The sequence below is a fragment of the Triticum aestivum genome, chromosome 1B (genome assembly GCF_018294505.1).
Source record: "Triticum aestivum cultivar Chinese Spring chromosome 1B, IWGSC CS RefSeq v2.1, whole genome shotgun sequence".
Lineage (NCBI taxonomy): Eukaryota > Viridiplantae > Streptophyta > Magnoliopsida > Poales > Poaceae > Triticum > Triticum aestivum.
This window is the reverse complement of record NC_057795.1, coordinates 604,480,294-604,486,531: the sequence shown is the minus strand read 5'-3', so window position 1 is coordinate 604,486,531 and position 6,238 is coordinate 604,480,294.

Below are 6,238 nucleotides of genomic sequence, written 5' to 3'. Positions count from 1 at the left end.
TGGTGGTTGTTGTGTACGTGGTGCGCTTTATTGAAGGTCCATCGTGACAGAAAACTTTCTATTGCACAAGAAACCTTTCGATCTAGCTCTGCGGCATCCGCCTCTCGATCCTGCTCTGCGGCATCCGCCTCTCGATCCTTTCCGATCAGATCCGCCCAATCCCCTCCGCCTCCCTTGCCCTCTGCCTCGCCTCCCGTCGTCGCCGGATCCCTGCTGGGCAAAGCCCGTGCGGGGGATGATGGCGGCAGCGGGGTGTCCCTCCGTCGCGACTTGGAGGCGTGGCTGTGACGATGGATCTTGAGCGGGCGCCTCGGGACGACATGTGTGTGGCTATGGCGCCGGTCACGCAGCGATGTGACATCCTCTATCTTTGGTTGTCTTCATCGTCGGTCCAAAGGGATATGATCCGTGGGTGTTGCCTCGCGGTGGCTTCGCGGCGGCGAATCAAGTGGAGGAGGAGATGGTGGCCTGACTGTTGAAGTGGGTGAGGATGCCACCATCGTCGACGTCGCCCGTGGGTGCCATTTTCCTCGTTGGAGGCGATGGTGTGGGCGTCCCTCGCTCCATTGTTTTCCGGGGAAATCTAAGATCTGGAGGAGGCTATCATTGACGGCGGCGCCCGTGGGTGTCGTAGCCCTCGTTAGAGGCATTGAGGGGCCTCTTGGATCGGATGATGGCGACGTCTTCATCGTCACCCCCATGGGGGCATCATCTTTGGAGACATTTATCGGTTGGACAAACATGTGGATGTCTTGGTGGTTGGGCGTCGGTAGGTGGTGGAGCGGTGCTTCATCCTACAAATCAATGGCGGTGGATCTCGGCGGTGTGGCGCAGTGGAGACTCGGCGTCCGATGGGTGGCGATGGACTGGTGCAGGAGGACGACGCTGTCTGGCATCGTGGTGGCGTCGATGGCAGAGAGGCCTGGCAAGGTCGATCCGTTAGTATCTGATCTGAAGATAGATTGATGGATGAAGGAGGTGACGGCCCTTGCAGCGTGCGCATGTGCTGCCCACTGAAACTACGTCAGACCGGTGTGTAACCCAGTCCAGGTATTATGGCTTGGATCGGGCATCCGACATTAGATGTTAGGTGTTGGTGTGATGTCTGTTTGGTATTAGACTCAGACATTCGGCACCCCTTCATCACGGGGATATGAGTAGCGGCCGATGTATTACCTTATGGTGGCTTCAGACTTACTGATGTATTACCTTATAAGGGTTTTATGAATAATTAATAAAATGGATGCATACATCGTCCAGATGTAGAGGCCGAGGGTGCATCCTCCTTTTTTTTTAAAAAAGAAGAAACTTTTCCACCACCAACTAGTTGTGACTTCTGAACATGACAATCCATGTAAACCACAGGTAGAACCCCTATGGCTAAGTTCTCATTATTCAAAATATTTTGGGAGGGGAGGGCAGGGGGAGGTGTCAAGTCGATATGGCTAGTAGGATTTCAAATTTTCAATATGATTTTCTCGGGTTGAGTTTCCAAGGGTTTGTTTTTCACGTGCTAGTTGTTCTCTTTCTCCTAAAGATCCGACTTTTGCATCTGCACCGGTGATTTGTCTGTAGTGACGGACTCGTCGGCCTCAAGCTAGACTTGTGTTTTAGACTCATGATTTGTTCTCATAGTATGTTTGAGGCTTGTTAGTTGTTTGCACAACACTTTCTATTTTCTATTATTTTTTGTTTGTTTCTCTAACTTTATTTTGTATTCCTGGCCAGTTGATGGCTTTATTAATTCAAAACCAGCCTTGTCTTGAGCCCCCGTTTTAAAAAGTGCCCGGGACTCTAATCCGATGGAAAAATTAGGCCAGGAAGAGGGGACACGGACGTTCAGTCTATGGCGACATATACACCCTATCTGAGATTTTTTTTTAGTAATTCAATAAAAAGTCAAAAAAATCTGAAAATATTTTTGAAATAAACTTGACCTTCCATTGTACTTGTGAGAAAAATTTCACGAAAAGAGAATCCCCTTTAACTTCTTCTCAAAAAAGACAATTTTTGGCCAAAATAGTGTGAATAGTGACATATAATAGCAAATGATTTTTGTCTTTTTCGCTATGAAGTCAACTTTGATGTTTTTTTTTCATGAAAATTTATATACTAGTGCAAAAGTAAGTCACGTTTATTCTAAAATACTTCTGAACTATTTTGATTTTTTGTTTAATTATTAAAAAAAACATATAGGGTGTAATACAACCAGAAAGCAAAGTGTATTTCCCTACGAAGAGGTGGCTTTTGCAATTTCATCAGATGTAGGTGCAGGACAAATATATAAATGTAGTCTTTTCCTAGTACTCCCTCCATAAACTAATATAAAAGCGTTTAGATCATTTTTATATTAATTTACGGAGGGAGTATTTTGTAGGTGGCATTTTTTGATTCAGTATCTTAAACCTTGCAATGTGGAAATCTAGCTGAGTGGTCATAGTTTTGGAATGGCGAAGCGGTGGGCTGGAGGAAGAAGATAAGATCATCTCTAGCAGACCCCGCATCCGGCTGGCCCGCAAAACGCGTTTGCAGTTCGCGGAAAAATGGCTTTGCGGGCCAGTGCGGACGGTCGCAGATGCAGACCCTGCATAACGGACCCGTAAAAAAGGATATTCGTGGAATATGCTCTTTTACTGGTCGGTTTTGCGGGGTCTGATCTAGTGCAGCTCCTCCCGGCTCGGAAAACCTAAATTTGCATCTTAATTTGATCCAACATAATGCATTTCTTTGTTTTTTCAACAACATTGGATACATAAGACATCACCAAATCTTTGCTAGAATAGCAAGACCAAAGAAAACAAGAAACACAAGTATGCATTTTAGAAGATTTCCAACTTCCATAACTGCTCCCACTAGTTGGACTAATATCTTCTCCATGCATTCATTGTTGATCTGCGGATTCTTAATTTTGCATTCTTCTTTCTTCATCTTTGGTTCGAAAGAAGTAGACGTAGCTTCCCATCTAGTTGCACATGCAGCCGCATCATTGCCTTCGATTCTACTAAGGAGTGCACGAACATCTATTAAGTTTCTTTTTATCAATAAATCAATGTATTCGCTTTCCCAAAACCAAAATGAGCATCCATCTTCCTACGCACATGAATGAGCATGTTTGAAATGAGCTACCGCAATTGAACCAAAGAATGAGCTATCAAAATGAGCTACCGCAAGTGCACGTACCTCATCGTTTTCACATTTGAAGAACACCCATCCGGGGTGCTTCAGCTTGCCCGAAGTTAGCCGCAGCACTGTCCGCGTGAAGGAAATATGCCCTAGAGGCAATAATAAAGTTATTATTTATTTCCTCATATCATGATAAATGTTTATTATTCATGCTAGAATTGTATTAACCGGAAACATGATACATGTGTGAATACATAGACAAACATATAGTCACTAGTATGCCTCTACTTAACTAGCTCATTAATCAAAGATGGTTATGTTTCCTAACCATAGACATGTGTTGTCATTTGATTAATGGGATCACATTATTAGAAGAATGATGTGATTGACATGACCCATTCCGTTAGCCTAGCACTTGATCATTTAGTATATTGCTATTGCTTTCTTCATGACTTATACATGTTCCTGTAACTATGAGATTATGCAACTTCCGTTTACCGGAGGAACACTTTGGGTTCTATCAAACGTCACAACGTAACTGGGTGATTATAAAGGAGTACTACAGGTGTCTCCAAAGGTACATGTTGGGTTGGCGTATTTCGAGATTAGGTTTTGTCACTCCGATTGTCGGAGAGGTATCTCTGGGCCCTCTCGGTAATGCACATCACTATAAGCCTTGCAAGTAATGTAACTAATGAGTTAGTTACGGAATGATGCATTATATAACGAGTAAAGAGACTTTCCGGTAACGAGATTGAACTAGGTATTGAGATACCGACGGTCGAATCTCGGGCAAGTAACATACCGATGACAAAGGGAACAAAGTATGTTGTTATGCGGTTTGACCGATAAAGATCTTCGTAGAATATGTAGGGGCCAATATGGGCATCCAGGTTCCGCTATTGGTTATTGACCAAGAATAGTTCTAGGTCATGTCTACATAGTTCTCGAACCCGTAGGGTCCGCACGCCTAAGGTTTCGATGACAGTTATATTATGAGTTTATGAGTTTTGATGTACCAAAGGAGTTCGGAGTCCCGGATGAGATCGGGGACATGACGAGGAGTCTCGAAATGGTCGAGACGTAAAGATCGATATATTGGACGACTATATTCGGAGTCGGAAAGGTTCCGAGTGATTCGGGTATTTTTCGGAGTACCGGAGAGTTACGGGAATTCGCCGGGGAGTATATGGGCCTTATTGGGCCATACGGGAATAGAGGAGAGAGGCCAAAAGGAAGGAGGCCTGCGCCCCCCCTCTGGTCCGAATTGGACAAGGGGCGCAGCCCCCCTTTCCTTCTTCCTCTCCCCCTCTTTTCCCTTCTCCTACTCCAACAAGGGAGGTGGAATCCTACTAGGACTAGGGAGTCCTAGTAGGACTCCACACTTGGCGCGCCCCCTCCTAGGGCCGGCTTCCTCCCCCCTTGCTCCTTTATATACGGGGGCAAGGGGGCACCCCAAGACACAGAAGTTGATCTACGGATCATTCCTTAGCCGTGTGCGGTGCCCCCCTCCTCCATATTCCACCTCGGTCATATCGTCGCGGAGTTTAGGCGAAGCCCTGCGCCGGTAGAACATCATCATCGTCACCACGCCGTCGTGCTGACGGAACTCATCCCCGACACTTTGATGGATCGGAGTCCGGGGATTGTCATCGAGCTGAACGTGTGCTGAACTCGGAGGTGTTGGGGAACGTAGCAGAAATTCAAAAATTTTCCTACGTAACACCAAGATCTATCTATGGAGAGACCAGCAACGAGTAGAAAGGGGAGTGCATCTACATACCCTTGTAGATCGCTAAGCGGAAGCGTTCAAGTGAACGGGGTTGATGAAGTCGTACTCGTCGTGATTCAGATCACCGATGATCAAGTGCCGAACGGACGGCACCTCCGCGTTCAACACACGTACAGCCCGGTGACGTCTACCACGCCTTGATCCAGCAAGGAGAGAGGGAGAGGTTGAGGAAGACTCCATCCAGCAGCAGCACAACGACATGGTGGTGATGGAGGAGCGTGGCAATCCCGCAGGGCTTCGCCAAGCACCATGGGAGAGGAGGAGGAGGGAGAGGGGCAGGGCTGCACTAACGAGAGATCAAATCGCGTGTTATGGGCAGCCCCTAGGCCTCATATATATAGGAGAAGGGGAGAGCTGCGCCCCCTTTAGGGTTTCCCACCCCAAGGGGCGGCGGCCAGCCTCCAGATGGCATCTGGTGCCGCGGCCAAGAGGAGGGGGAGGAGTCCATCCTCCCCAAGGCACCTCGGAGGTGCCTTCCCCCTCAAGGACTCTTCCCTCTAGGGTTCCCTAGGCGCATGGGCCTCTTGGGGCTGGTGCCCTTGGCCCATGTAGGCCAAGGCGCACCCCCTACAGCCCATGTGGCCCCCCGGGGCAGGTGGCCCCACCCGGTGGGCCCCCGGGACCCTTCCGGTGGTCCCGGTACAATACCGATGACCCCGAAACTTGTCCCGATGGCCGAAAATAGGACTTCCTATATATAAATCTTTACCTCCGGACCATTCCGGAACTCCTCGTGACGTCCGGGATCTCATCCGGGACTCCGAACAACATTCGGTAACCACATACAAGCTTCCTTTATAACCCTAGCGTCATCGAACCTTAAGTGTGTAGACCCTACGGGTTCGGGAGACATGCAGACATGACCGAGACGATCTCCGGTCAATAACCAACAGCGGGATCTGGATACCCATGTTGGCTCCCACATGTTCCACGATGATCTCATCGGATGAACCACGATGTCAAGGACTCAATCGATCCCGTATACAATTCCCTTTGTCTAGCGGTATTTTACTTGCCCGAGATTCGATCGTCGGTATACCGATACCTTGTTCAATCTCGTTATCGGCAAGTCACTTTACTCGTTCCGTAACACATCATCCCGTGATCAACTCCTTGGTCACATTGCGCATATGATGATGTCCTACCGAGTGGGCCCAGAGATACCTCTCCGTTTACACGGAGTGACAAATCCCAGTCTCGATCCGCATAAAACAATAGATACTTTCGGAGATACCTGTAGTGTACCTTTATAGTCACCCATTTACGTTGTGACGTTTGATACACCCAAAGCACTCCTACGGTATCCAGGAGTTACACGATCTC